The 14,736-nt window shown below is 41.9% G+C and overlaps 1 protein-coding gene across 1 annotated transcript in view; it reads right to left on the reverse strand.

Annotated features, from left to right (window-relative positions):
- cwc22 (CWC22 spliceosome associated protein homolog) overlaps window positions 1-14,736 on the reverse strand; it is a 64,837-nt gene that overhangs the window by 5,517 nt on the left and 44,584 nt on the right. The window lies entirely within an intron of this gene.

Here is a 14,736-nt window from a genome sequence, read left to right on the forward strand (position 1 = left end):
CAAATTAAAGAAAATCGTTTGCACTCATGACTGCTGGTTTCAATAAAATGTTCAGGTAAGTTACAAGCAAATACTTTATGAATTTATTGTTACAAATCAATTTGCAAGGTTGCTAGCCAACTAGCCTGCTAACATTAGCCCTACCAGCCTGCTAATGTTACGTTAGCACCGAGTCAGCCAGTTGCTATCAACGCCTATCTTACAGCTACATCAAAGTAAATCAAAGTTTTGGAAGTATATAACACAATCTAACCAGTTATCAAAGAATGTTAGGTATATGCAGTTATCTTAGCCAGCAAGTTAGCCAGCCAGCTCACATTAGCTCTTTAGCCAACTAGCTATTAGCCTAGCCAACCACCACGGTGTAGGTCGGCAAGCTAAAGCCCAACTACTGGAGACCAGCTAGAATACAACTAACACAACACAACTAAAACATAACCGCAGATTAAAAGAAAAGAGAGAGCAAAGACTTACAGACGGATGGCTGGGGCCCAGCCAAAGGTAACACGCTTTTAAATGAGTCCAGGCTGAGTTAGCTACCAAAGCGAGGGGGAGGCGGGCGCTTCACCGGGCTGAAATCCAAATTGGATAGATTACAGATGTCAGTCAGCTAGCGAGGTAGCACTAAGCCAAGGTAGAAAAAGTTACAAAACTCCCCAAAAGCACCAGAGTCTGCCGTACTGACGGGTTCCCACTAGAGAACACAGAACACAAAATCTGTGAATAGCATGAGGCGTGGCTATCGTAAACCAGCTTGAGCTAGCTACCGAGCTAGCAAACAAACTCGGTAGCCAGAGTAGAGTAGATCCTTCATGACGCTGACAAATAGTGCATTGTGGGGAGTTTGGAAGTATTCCGGAATTAAGTTAATAAATATGTAATAACCTTGAAACATAACTATATTGTACTTATAGGTAACCAGATTGAGACTACAACTAAATATTTGACTACACTGAGTTACATTGGTGAGGAAAAACTCATGCTTCCTAGCATTAACTTATCATGTGGGCTAAAACCTGAATGATTCATGTGTGAACACATTTAAATTCATTGAGAAATAAAGGTGTGAGAGAAAGTTCTCAGCATGTAGCCTAGCTAGCTGACAGACTGAACAACTCATTTAACATCTCAGCACAGTTATCAAAATAATGATGGTTATGACTGAGGCTAGAAGCTGTATGGTTTATTATTGAGAGGCACGTCTGTCTGGTAACTGTCTCTCTGCCACAGACGAAAAAGCCCTGGCAGCAGACAGCAGCAGGAGGCTGTGTTATGTTGTGTGATACTGAGATTGGAAAGTGTGATGTTCACACAGTGTGCCTGATTCTCTGCCTGGCATGGCAACACGATGGGAATGCAATGAGACTCTGCTGTCTGTCCCCCATCTCATCTCAGAACACTCTCCATCCTGAGGACACTCAGGGTACCTCCAAAATGGCACCCTATTCCCTAATAGTGCACTACTTTTGACCAGAGCCAAAAGTAGTGCTCTCTATAAGGAACAGGGTGCCATTTGGGATGCATCCACATTCTCAACCACATCCACTACATTACCAAAAGCATGTCCCCCATGCTCGTCGAACATCCCATTCCAAAATCATAGGCATGAATATGGAGTTGGTCGCCCCATTGCTGCTATAACAGTCTCCACTCGTCTGGGAAAGCTTTCCACTAGATGTTGGAACATTGCTGCAGGGACTTGCTGCCATTCAGTCACAAGAGCATTAGTGAGGTCGGGCACTGATGCTGGGCGATTAGGCCTGGCTCGCAGTCGGCGTTCCAATTAATCCCAAAGGTGTTTGATGGGGTTGAGGTCAGGGCTCTGTGCAGGCCAGTCAAGTTGTTCCACACCAATCTCGACAAACCATTTCTATACGGACCTTGTTTGTGCACGGGTCAATGTCATTGTATGCGTCTGAGCCGTTGTTGCTTCTAGACGTTTCCACTTCACAATAACCGCACTTGACCGGGGCAGCTCGAGCAGTGCAGAAATTTGACTTACTGACTTGTTGGAAAGGTGGCAATCTATGACGGTGCCACGTTGAAAGTCACTGAGGTCTTCAGTAATGCTATTCTAGTGCCAATGTTTGTCTATGGAGATTGCATGGCTGGGTGCTCGATTTTATACATCTCTCAGCAACGGGTGTGGCTGAAATAGCCGAATCCACTAAATTTCAAGGGGCGTCCACATACTTTTGAATATATATAGTGTATCAGCCAGGGCCCATACTGGGCCAGCAAAGTCAATGCATAGAAATGACCAACTCTACCAACACTTTACAACTAGTGGTTCAGGTACAGTTGAAGTTGGAAGTTTACATACAGCTCAGCCAAACACATTTAAACTCAGTTTTTCACAATTTCTGACAATTAATCCTAGTAAAAATTCCCTGTCTTAGGTCAGTTAGGATCACCACATTTTAAGAATGTGAAATGTCAGAATAATAGTAGAGAGAATAATTTATTTCAGCTTGTATTTCTTTCATCACATTCCCAGTGGGTCAGAAGTTTACATACACTCAATTAGTATTTGGTAGCATTGCCTTAAAATTGTTTAACTTGGGTCAAACGTTTCCACACGCTTCCCACAATAAATTGGGTGAATTAAGGCCCATTCCTTCTGACAGAGCTGGTGTAACTGAGTTAGGTTTGTAGGCCTCCTTGCTCGCACACACTTTTTCAGTTCTGCCCTCAAATTTTCTATAGGATTGAGGTCAGGGCTTTGTGATGGCCTCTCCAATACCGTGACTTTGTTGTCCTTAACTTTTTTTAGGATAGGGGGCAGCATTCGGAATTGTGGATGAAAAGTGTGTCCAAAGTAAACTGCCTGCTACTCAGGCCCAGAAGCTAGGATATGCATATTGGTAGATTTGGATTAAAAAACTCTATAAAGTTTCTAAAACTGTTAAAATAATGTCTGTGAGTATAACAGAACTTATTTGGCAGGTGAAACACCGAGGACAAACCATCCAGGATAGTTTTTTTTTTATTTTTAGGTGAGACTGTTTTCAATGGAACCTAGATTTCTGTGGCACTTGGTTGCAGTTCCTATTGCTTCCACTAGATGTCAACAGTCTTTAGAAATTGGTTGATGTTTTTCTTTAGAGAAATGAAGAAGCACGGCTGTTCAGAACGAGGGTCCAGCCTAGTGCTCTCTAATGTTTTGATGCGCGCTACAGGTCACACGCTTCACATTGTTTTCATCCGGTATTGAACACAGTTTATCCCGTCTTAAATTTTATCGATTATTTACGTTTTAAAATACCTAAAGTTGGATTAGGAAAGTCGTTTGAAATGTTTGGACAGCGTTTACAGGTAACTTATTAGATATTTTGTAGTCATGCTGGGCGAGTTGGAACCGGTATTTTTCTGAATCAAACGTCCCAAATAAATGGAAATTATGGAGATATAACGAAGGAATTAATCGAACAAAAGGACCATTTGTGATGTTTATGGGACATATTGGAGTGCCAACAGAAGAAGTTCTTCAAAGGTAAGGCATGAATTATATCGTTATTTCTGAGTTTTGTGTCGCGCCTGGCGGGTTGAAATTTGATTTTCATGTGTTGGTATGCTGGGCGCTGTCCTCAGATAATCACATGGTTTGCTTTCGTGTAAAACCCTTTTGAAATCTGACACGGTGGCTAGATTAACAAGAAGTTAAGCTTTAATTTGGTGTATTGCACTTGTGAATGTATGAAAGTTAAATATTTTGAGAAGAAAAAAAATTTGCGCTCTGTAATTTCACCGGATGTTGTTGAAACGTTCCGCTATTTTGCCACAACTTTGGAAGTATGCTTGGGGTCATTGTCTATTTTCAAAGATCCATTTGAGACCAAGCTTTAACTTCCTGACTGATGTCTTGAGATGTTGCTTCAATATATCCACATCATTTTCCTTCCTCATGATGTCATCTATTTTGTGAAGTGCACCAGTCCCTCCTGCACAACATCACGCTGCCACCCCCGTGCTTCACGGTTAGGATTGTGTTCTTCAGTTTGCAAGCCTCCGCCTTTTTCCTCCGAACATAAGAATGGTCATTATGGCCAACAGTTCTATTTTTGTTTCATCAGGCCAGAGAACATTTCTCCAAAAAGTACGATCTTTGTCCCCATGTGCAGTTGCAAACCGTAGTCTGGCTTCTTCCTTGCTGTGCGGCCTTTCAGGTTATGTCGATATAGGACTTGTTGTACTGTGGATATAGTTACTTTTGTACATGTTTCCTCCAGCATCTTCACAAGGTCCTTTGCTGTTTTTCTGGGATTGATTTTCACTTTTCGCACCAAAGTACGTTCATCTCTAGGAGACAGAACGCGTCTCCTTTCTGAGTGGTATGGCGGCTGCGTGGTCCCATGGTGTATATACTTGCGTACTATTGTTTGTTCAGATGAACGTGGTAACTTCAGGCGTTTGGAAATTGCTCCCAAGGATGAACCAGACTTGTGGAGGTCTCCAATTTTTTTCCCCTGAGGTCTTTGCTGATTTCTTTTGATTTTCCCATGATGACAAGCAAAGCGGCACTGAGTTTGAAGGTAGGCCTTGAAATACATCCACAGGTACACCTCCAATTGACTCAGAAGCTTCTAAAGCCATGACATCATTTTCTGGAATTTTCCAATCTCTTTAACCTGTTGGGGTATAGGGTGCAGTATTTTCACGGCCGGATGAAAAACGTACCCAATTTAAACAGGTTACTACTCTGGCCCAGAAACTAGAATATGTATATAATTAGTAGATTTGGATAGAAAACACTGAAGTTTCTAAAACTGTTTGAATGGTGTCTGTGAGTATATCAGAACTCATATGGCAGGCAAAAACCTGAGAAAAATCCAAGCAGGAAGTGGAAAGTCTGAGAATTGTAGTTCTTCTTTTGATTCTCTATCGAAACTACAGTGTCTGTGGGGTGACGTTGCACTTCCTAAGGCTTCCATTGGCTGTCAACAGCCTTCAGAAAGTGATTTGAGCATTCTCCTGTCACTGGGCAGAGTATAGGAGCTCAGTTACTGAGTGGACTGCCTGGCAACAAAGAGATTGGATATGCTCGGTCCCGCGAGCACGCTGTTCCTTCTTTTTCTTCTTGAATGAATATGCTATTGTCCGGTTGGAATATTATCACAATTTTACGTTAAAAATACCATAAAGATTGATTTTAAATAGCGTTTGACATGCTTCTAAGTACGGTAATGGAACATTTTGACTTTTCGTCTATGGTTCCGCGCTCGCGCATTATGCCTTTGGATAAGTGATCTGTACGTACGAACAAAACGTAGGTATTTGGACATAAATATGGAGTATTTCGAACAAAAACAAAATTTCTTGTGGAAGTAGCAGTCCTGGGAGTGCCTTCTGACGAAGATCAGCAAAGGTAAGACAATATTTCTAATACTAATTCTGAGTTTAGATTGCCCCGAACTTGGCGGGTGTCTGTATTGCTCGCTGTGATGGCTGAGCTATGTACTCAGAATATTGAAAAATGTGCTTTCTCCGTAAAGCTATTTTAAAATCTGACACAGCGGTTGCATCCAGGAGTAGTCTATCTATAATTCTTTAAATAATTGTTATATATTTTGTCAACGTTTATGATGAGTATTTTTGTAAATTGATGTGCACATTCACCGAAAGTTTTGGTGGGAATACATTTTCCGAACATCACGCGCCAATGTAAAATGCTGTTTTTGGATATAAATATGATCTTTATCGAACAAAACATACATGTATTGTGTAACATAATGTCCTAGGAGTGTCATCTGATGAAGATCGTCAAAGGTGAGTGCTTCATTTAGCTGTGTTTTGGGTTTTATTGACACATGTCCTAACCCTTTTTGTCTATGTACTCTAACATAATCTAATGTTTTGCTTTTGCTGTAAAGCCTTTTTTAAATCGGACAATGTGGTTACATCAAGGAGAAGTCTATCTTTAAAATGGTGTAAAATAGTTGTATGTTTGAGAAAGTTGAATTATGACATTTTGTTGTTTTTGAATTTGCCGCCCTGATATTTCACTGGCTGTGTCCCACGTAGCCCATAGAAGTTAAAGGCACAGTCAACTTCTGACCCACTGGAATTGTGATACAGTGAATTATGAGTTAAATCTGTCTTTAAACAATTGTTGGAAAATTACTTGTGGCATGCACAAAGTAGATGTCCTAACCGACTTGCCAAAACTATAGTTTGTTAACAAGAAATTTGTGGAGTGGTTGAAAAACAAGTTTTAATGACTCCAACATAAGTGTATGTAAACTTCCGATTTCAACTGTAAGTTAAGGTTCAGGTAAAGACCAAGGGGATAGATTTGAGACAGAGAGAGACAGGCCGCTCACAGAAGATAATAATTTCCCTTCCTGTTTTAATAGAGTCCTTTTCATTTGATCTCATTTAAAAACATAGGCAGTGTTCCTGTGTGTGTCCAGTGAGTTCTGAGAAAAGAACAGGGTTGTGGTCTGCTGTGCAGTGGTTGTGAAGAATCGGGCGACTCTTACTGATTCAGTCATTAGCTATCCTAATGTGTCTATCCATCACAGCTGGAATATTGAGCAGACCATGAGCTCTAGAGAAGAGCCTGTTCCTCAGGATCATAGCAGGCAGGGAAGGAAATCTCCAGGTCTCAGTTCTTATCCTATCCATTTGGCTGTCAGTCCAGGGAAATCTCTAAATGCCTGTGTACTCATAGAATTACATAGCCTATAGAATTATATGTGAATTATAGGATCTCTGTGTGTACCACTATCCACCTGGTTGTGGATGCAGAAACCCCCGTCGCTGACACTCCCTGAGTCCGTGCATTTGGTTGAGTATTACTCTGGTATTCTGCTACTCTAGGCTCCATAGGAAGTGTGAGGATTACATGCATAGACATAAAACCATATAGAAATACACTATATATATTAAAAACTATGTGGACACCACTTCAAATTAGTTGATTGAGCTATTTCAGCCACACCGGTTGCTGACAGGTGTATAAAAATTGAGCACAGACATGCAACCTCCATAGACAAACATTGGCAGTAGAATGGCCTTACTGAAGAGCTCAGTCACTTTCAACGATGCACCGTCATAGGATGCCACCTTTCCAACAACTCCATTTGTAAAATGCCTGCCCTGCTAGAGTTACCCCGGTCAACTGTAAGAGCTGTTATTATAAAGTGGAAACGTCTAGGAGCAACAATGGCTTAGCCACAAAGTGGTAGGCCACACCAGCTTACAGAACGGGACCGCCAAGTGCTGAAGCGCGTAAAAATCGTCTGTCCTCGGTTACAACTCTACCTCCCGAGTTCCAAACTGCCTCTGGAAGCAACGCCAGCCCAATAACTGTTTGTCGGGAGCTTCATGAAATGGGTTTCTATGGCCGAGCAGCCGCACACAAGCCTAAGATCACCATGCGCAATGCCAAGTGTCGGCTGGAGTGGTGTAAAGCTTGCCACCATTGGACTCAGGAGCAGTGGAAATGCATTCTCGGGAGTGATGAATCCCGCTTCCCCATCTGGCAGTCCTACGTACGAATCTGGGTTCGGCGGATGCCAGGAGAACGCTACCTGCCCTAATGCATAGTGCCAACTGTAAAGTTTGGTGGAGGATGAATAATGGTCTGGTGCTGTTTTTCATGGTTCGGGTTAGGGCCCTTATTTCCAGTGAAGGGATATCTTAACGCTACAGCATACAATGACATTCTGTGCTTCCAACTTTCTGGCAACAGTTTGGGGAAGGCCCTTTCCTGTTTAAGCATGACAATGCCCCCGTGCCCAAAGCGAGGTCCATACAGAAATGGTTTGTCGAGATTGGTGTGGAAGAACTTGATTGGCCTGCAGAGAGGCCTGACCTCAACCTCATCGAACACCTTTGGGATGAATTGAAATGCCGACTGCAAGCCAGAGCAAATCGCCCAACATCAGTGCCCGACCTCACTAATGCTCATGACTGAATGGCAGCAAGTCCCCGCAGCAACATCTAGTGGAAAACATTCCCAGACAAGTGGAGGCTGCTATAGCAGCAAAGGGGGACCAACTCCATATTAATTCCCATGATTTTAGAATGAGATGTTCGACGAGCCGGTGTCCACATACTTTTGGTCATGTAGTGTAGTTCTATGATTACATGCTTTCATTACCATGAAAGCAGTCTATGGACAGGGAAAGACATCAATACCTGCGAGCTAGGTGGGTATAGTACCCTGGTATGACAATGGTATTACTTTGGGCTGGGCCGTAAAGGAAGCGTGGGGATTACATGTTTCCCAGCAGCATTAGGCCCACACCCTACACAATTCCTCCGGCAGCACCTGGGGTCTCTGTGGCTATAGTGTAGCAGCCTTCTCAGGACATAATGTCATGCCATCTCTCTGCGGTCGTCAGGGCCTATAGCCTCAGGAGGGGGATGCAGGCTGGGGCTATACAGGCAGGCTGGGTGACATTCTCAATCCTTACAGCAGGTACTGTCCTTTTCCATCTGGTGTGTGTGAGAGAGAGGAGCCCAACACTAACCTTTGGCTCAGGGACTAGAAGCTGCAGGCTGAGGAGACCTAGCCTAGGTTGAGGAGCACAGGGAATGTGATTGACACTGACAGAACTACTAGCTCGCTACCCATCAGCAGCTGGAATTCCATATGGAATAATAAAAAGCGTTCAACAAGAATAATTTCAGTGCCGTCTCGAATATGAGTCTTGCTTTGCCTTGACTAGCTTGAACACCCAGGGCCACTTCAACACATATGGTGTCATAGACAGTCACGTTACTTAGTGTGAAACCCTGAAAGCAGGCAAACAAACAGGCTGTCCTCTGAATGCTCTTAGCACTGGATAGATAGCTTCACGGGCAGACGAAGCCCTTCCATCTCCCCCTCTCCTTTCCTGTGTTCCTTCCATCCATCTTCCCCCTTCCCCAAAGGACCGCTGCTGTGCTAATGCATCTCCCGCCACCATGGGACAGACATTCCTGTTCTTATAATTATATTTCTATGGGCTTCCCTCTGCCAGAAGGGTCTCACTCCATGCGGCTGCATCACAGGAGGCTGAATACTTAACAAATAATTCCAAGGAGAGAGACAACTTCCAGTAAAAGGTTTGTCAAAGAATTAACCCATATTGAGTCAAGAAATGACTTTGAAAAATAGGAAATAAATATTTCAATCCACATAGGGTTCGGTAAATGAAAGTACATTCTTTCATATGTCCTGGATTCTTAAGATGAAACAACTCCTACAAACTCTTAAATACAACAGCATATAATTTATAACACCATCCCTAGACAATCTCCGAGGCTCTGCAGCTGAAAGACTGTAAACTAACAACATTGGTGTTCTTAGCTACTACTACGGGTAGTAGCTATGCATGCCATATGGGTATGAACCAGTAAAATGTAACTTAAAAAAAAAAATCTAATATGAAAGATCACTGAAATACTGGCTGAGATTTATCTGTCCTGCTTTATCAATCTTAATTTTTTATAGCAGACCAAACTAGCATGGTGAGTCATGGAGGCAAGCAGATGTGCTGTGAATAACGAGAGTGGAATCGACTGATTCATTCTTCACTCTCACTCCCCTTACAGTGATGTGTTCTCTCTCTCTCTCACTGCTGACAAGGACAATAATCACATTGCCAGACTAGTAGACAGTGGTGGTAGCGCTGCTAGCCGTCCACACAGCCCATCTTCTTTATTAAGTCTACTTTACAGTTCACACAATCACACCTCATAGAAATGAATGAATAATAGGCTGTGTGACTGCGTCATACAGGCCAATCCAGCCCCAAGATGTAGCCTAGGGTGTCAAATTTGGGATATCACACCTTATATAAATGAATAAAACTGTGTGAATGTGTCATAATCCTAATATGTTCACATTATTCACTCCGTTATCCACACCATTATCCACCCCATTAATATATTAGATATACTATACGAAATCAGAAAAATCTAAACTCCTATTAATGTTTCTTGCCTCAGAGGAGCCTAATTATCTTAACAGAAATCCATTGGGTAAAATAGACACAGTGCCTTCAGAAAGTATTCACACACATTGACTTTTCCAAATTTTGTTGTGTTGCAAAGTGGGATTAAAATGGATTTGTCATTTTTAGTTAACGATCTACACAAAATGATTTAATATAAAACACTAATACAGTACATCTTGATTAGATAAGTATTTAACACCTTGAGTCAAATCCTGTTAGAATCACCCTTGGCAGCGATTACAGCTTTCTGGGTAAGGCTAAGAGCTTTGCACACCTGGACTGTACATTATTTGCCCATTATTCTTTAAAACAATAACTCAAGGTCTGCGTAGTTGGGTTCTGGGTAAGCAACTCTAGTGTATATTTGGCCTTTTGTTTTATGTAATTGTCCTGCTGAATGGTGAATGTGTCTCCCGGTGTCTGTTGGAAAGCAGACTGAACCAAGTTTTCACTCTAGATATTTGCCCTTTGCTTAGCTCTATTCCTTTTATTTTTTATCCTAAAAAACTCCCTAGTCCTTGTCGATGATAAGCATACCCATAACATGATGCAGCCACCACTATGCTTGAAAATATGAAGAGTGGTACTCGGTGGTGTTGTGTTTGCCCCAAACATAACGCTTTGTAATCAGGACAAAAATAAAAGAGTATTTCTTTGTCACATTTTTTGCAGTATTACTTTATTGCAAACAGGATTTATTTAGGCTTGCCATAACAAAAGGGTGGAAAATTTGACTCAAGACATTTCAGCTTTTAATTTAATTAATTTGTAAACATTCCTAAAAAGAAAGTCACTGACATTATGGGGTACTGTGTGTAGATCAGTGACATAACATCTAAATTTAATCCATTTGAAATTCAGGCTGTAACACAACAAAATGTGGAAAAGGTCAAGGGGTGTGGGTTTCTGAATGCACTGTAGATAGATGCTGTGTAGATTAAAGTGTAGTTAAACGGCCAATGTCCTGTGCAGCAATGTAGGCCTATAGGCTAATATCTAGTTATGGGAGGATGCTTATGTGACTCGTTTCAGGAAACTAGGTGTATGACGGGCATCACAACTTCACAGGAAAGCCATTTGAACGCAAAAAAAACAACAACAAAAAACATTTTGGCACAAATGCCTTCTGGAACATGTGCCTTAACAAAATTGTATGCCATCTGTAAATATGAATACAATTGTTATTTACGAGCCTAGTTGATTTAGCCATGGAAAAAGACAGCATCCGTCCCGCTAGCCATGATTGGCTGAGACAATGGATTGGCTGGACATGCTGAGAGATGAGTTTGGATTGGTCTGCCATGTAGCATGCTTCTGTCTATTTGAGCTTGTCAGTATGTCTAGGTAATCCTTTCTAAAAATATATATATCACTTAGTAGAACTGCTTAAGTGTTGCTCTCCACTTTCTGGAGGACCGAGTTTTGAAATCAGTGGAAGGCCTGGTGGAATTAGAGTATGATAGCTAAGGAGATGGAGACAACACCTGTCTCAGGATTACATATTCAAACTAAGGGCAACCATGGCATCTGTGAGAGAGGGATATACAGGTAATGTATAAGGGTAAGACAGCCTAAGCCAGCTACATTTTCAAATATTACACGTTTCTAATTCTGTCAGAAAGTAATTTTCATTTCAAGTTAAAGTGTACTGTTAGCTAGCTAGCTAACATTAGCTGGCTGGCTCGATCGCTAGCTAACGTTACGTGCATGATCTGTGTTGTAATATTATTCGTATCTCAGAGCCATTTGCTTTGCTAGTTATAGCCTAATGTTAGCTAGCTAACATTGAACCTGGTTGGTTAGCTACCTGCAGATTCATGCAGGGTAGTAACATTATGAGTTGGGATTATGGTTCGTGGTTTAGCTTGCTACATGTCTTAGCAAGACTCCACTATGCAAGTAACCATTTCAATAGAATGTTTATGATGCCACTGCGACAACTGTTGATAGACGTAGCTGGTAAATTCGCTCAGAATAACTGAGAAATTTACAAATGCTCAACACCTGTTGAATATGGCTGGTGTCAGTAAACGTTGGCAAAAAATTGTTGCCAGCAGCACAGTCACCAACGCTCTGGATAACATAGAAACAGCCTAACCAGCTCTGTATGGGTGCGTAAAATGGTCAGAGTGAGCTGTCCTCTCATTTGTGTCTGGAAGGAGCTAGCAAGCTAGCCAACGTTAGTCAGTTAGCTTGGGTCCTTGACTGGTGTTGTTAGGACAGAACGTTCAGATCAACCCTACACCTCGGCCTCCCACGCAAATCCTTAAAGAGATATGTGGGGCTAAACCTTAAGAGGGTGTGAACGATGCTGAATGGGTGTAGACAAAGAAGAGCTCTCCAGTAGGTGTACCAAAACATTCAAAGGCCATTTTCTCAAAAGTGAGGTTACAAGTTTATCAACTTTCAAAGCAGAATGACTTTTCTATTGTTCTTCAACTGTAGTGTATGATATACAATTTCTAGCTATGAGTCTACTTTTATCCAATGTAAAAAAACACAGATTAAGCATAGTCCTGGCCTAAAAAGCACGCTCAGTGGAAAATCCTAATTTAAAGGGCTTCTTTCCCAGGAGTAGGCTTAATCTGAATCCAGGATATAGAGTGGCCAAACCTCTGCCCCCCCTCTAATGACCTTGTATTTCAGACAGACAGGACCTGCAGGGTTGTTTAATCATAGTCCATCAGTACTCATTACAGTCACTCCTCACTTTAACAAAGACCTTTCTCAATCTTCTTCCATCTCTAATTATCTGTGACTGATATGGTAACAGAGAGCTAGGGGGAAGGATAGTAGGTGAGCGTGAAAAAGAGAAAGTGAGCAAGAAAGAGTGAGCAAGAAAAATATGTAAGGAAGGAGGAGTGGGACAGGAAAGGGAAGAGTAAATTGTCTCTAATTGTCTCTACAAACGGTACAGTATAGTAGCCTATTATCTCAATTATCCAGGTAATGACTGTGGCTGTACAGTCTGAGCTGGACCAAGTGGCCAGTAAACAGTTACAATTAAGGTCTGGATGACAGCTGTGAGAAACTGACAATTCCTTACTCTGTGCTCATCTCACAATGATGTGTTTTGGAACACCTCAGCATGTATTTTGGAATCGATTATAAGGTCATGATGTAGAAGCCATGAACAAAACACAGCTATAGGTTCAGAGAACATGTTAATTAAAATACCATAGGTTACAAAAACGTGAACCAAATAGTCTAGTATGTCAATCATCCGCATGAGCTCAAGAAATGCCACGCCCAAGAATAGCCATATAGCTATATAATACAGCCACTACCAGATTAAGCTCTGTCAGACGCTCTCCTGCCACAAAAAAACTAGACGATGGGCATACTGATGATTTTTTTTAAAGTTAAAAGTGACCTACTTAGTAGCACGCTCACAAAAGCAGCCATTTGATGTGTTATATAACTGCTGACCCCGTGGCTATATGACACAATGTACACGTGATCTAAGCCGAAGTGATTCCTTAATACAGCAGGGAAAAGACAGATATCAAAGATGGCTGGGTATATTGTCTTAGCTACACTATTTACTTACATATCATAGCTTTATTTTCAATCAATCTCTTATGGAAATGCATAACATACCAAATGTATTGCAGAGTTCAGGTAAATGAGAGTGATCACATAATATTATTTCCACCCACAAACGTTTGTAGTGTTGGCAGGCTACTAGAAGAAACACGACCTATCGTACAGCTATTAAAGGGAACATACAGTGCCTTCAGAAAGTATTCATACTCCTTAACTTAATTGCACATTTTGTTGTATTACAGCCTGATGTATTAAATATATATTCTTTCTACACACAATTCCCAACAATGAAAGTGCTAACATTTATTGAAAATGTAATACAGAAATCTCATTTACGTAAGTATCCACACCTTTGGCAGCGATTACAGCTTTGAGTTGTCCTGGGTATGTCTACCAGCTTTTCTCCCATTCTTCCTTGGAGATTTTTTCAAGCCCTGTTAAGTTAGACGGGGAGCGGCAGTGAACAGCAATCTTCAAGTCTTTCCACAGATTTTCACTGGGATTCAAGTCCGGACTTTGACTTGGCCACTCAAGGACTTTCACATTCTTGTTCTGAAGCAATTCCAGCATTGCTTTGGCTGTATGCTTGGGGTCATTGTCCTGTTGGAACGTGAATCTTCGCCCCCACATTAAGGTCGTTCGCACTCTGAAGCACCACCATGCTTCATGGTAGGGACGGTGTTACATGTGATGAGCTGTGCTTGGTTTTCTCCAGACATAGTGCTTTGGCCAAAGAGTTTGATTTTTGTATCATCAGACCACAGAATCTTTCACATGCCTATTTGCAAACAACAGGCAGGCTGTCATGTGCCTTTTTCTCAGGAGTGGCTTCCATCTGACCACTCTCCTGATTGGTGCTATCGAGACTGTTGTCGTTCTGAGAGTTCTCCCATCTCAGCCAAGGAACGCAGTAGTTCTGTCAGAGTGGTCATTGTGTACTTGATCACCTCCCTGACCGTCCTTCATGGCCGGTTGCTAAGTTTGGCCAGACTACGGTTTGCAACTGCACATGGGGATACAGATCATACTTTTTGGAGAAATGTTCTCTGGTCTGATGAAACCAAACCAGAACTGTTTGGCCATAATGACCATCGTTATGTTTGGAGGAAAAAGGGGGAGGCTTGCAAGTCGAAGAACTCCATCCCAACCGTGAAGCACGGGGTGGCAGCATCTTGTAGTGGGGGTGCATTGCTGCAGCAGGGCCTGGTGCACTTCACAAAATAGATGGCATCATGAGGTAGAA

The sequence above is a fragment of the Salmo trutta genome, chromosome 20 (assembly GCF_901001165.1).
Source record: "Salmo trutta chromosome 20, fSalTru1.1, whole genome shotgun sequence".
Classification (NCBI taxonomy): Eukaryota; Metazoa; Chordata; class Actinopteri; order Salmoniformes; family Salmonidae; genus Salmo; species Salmo trutta.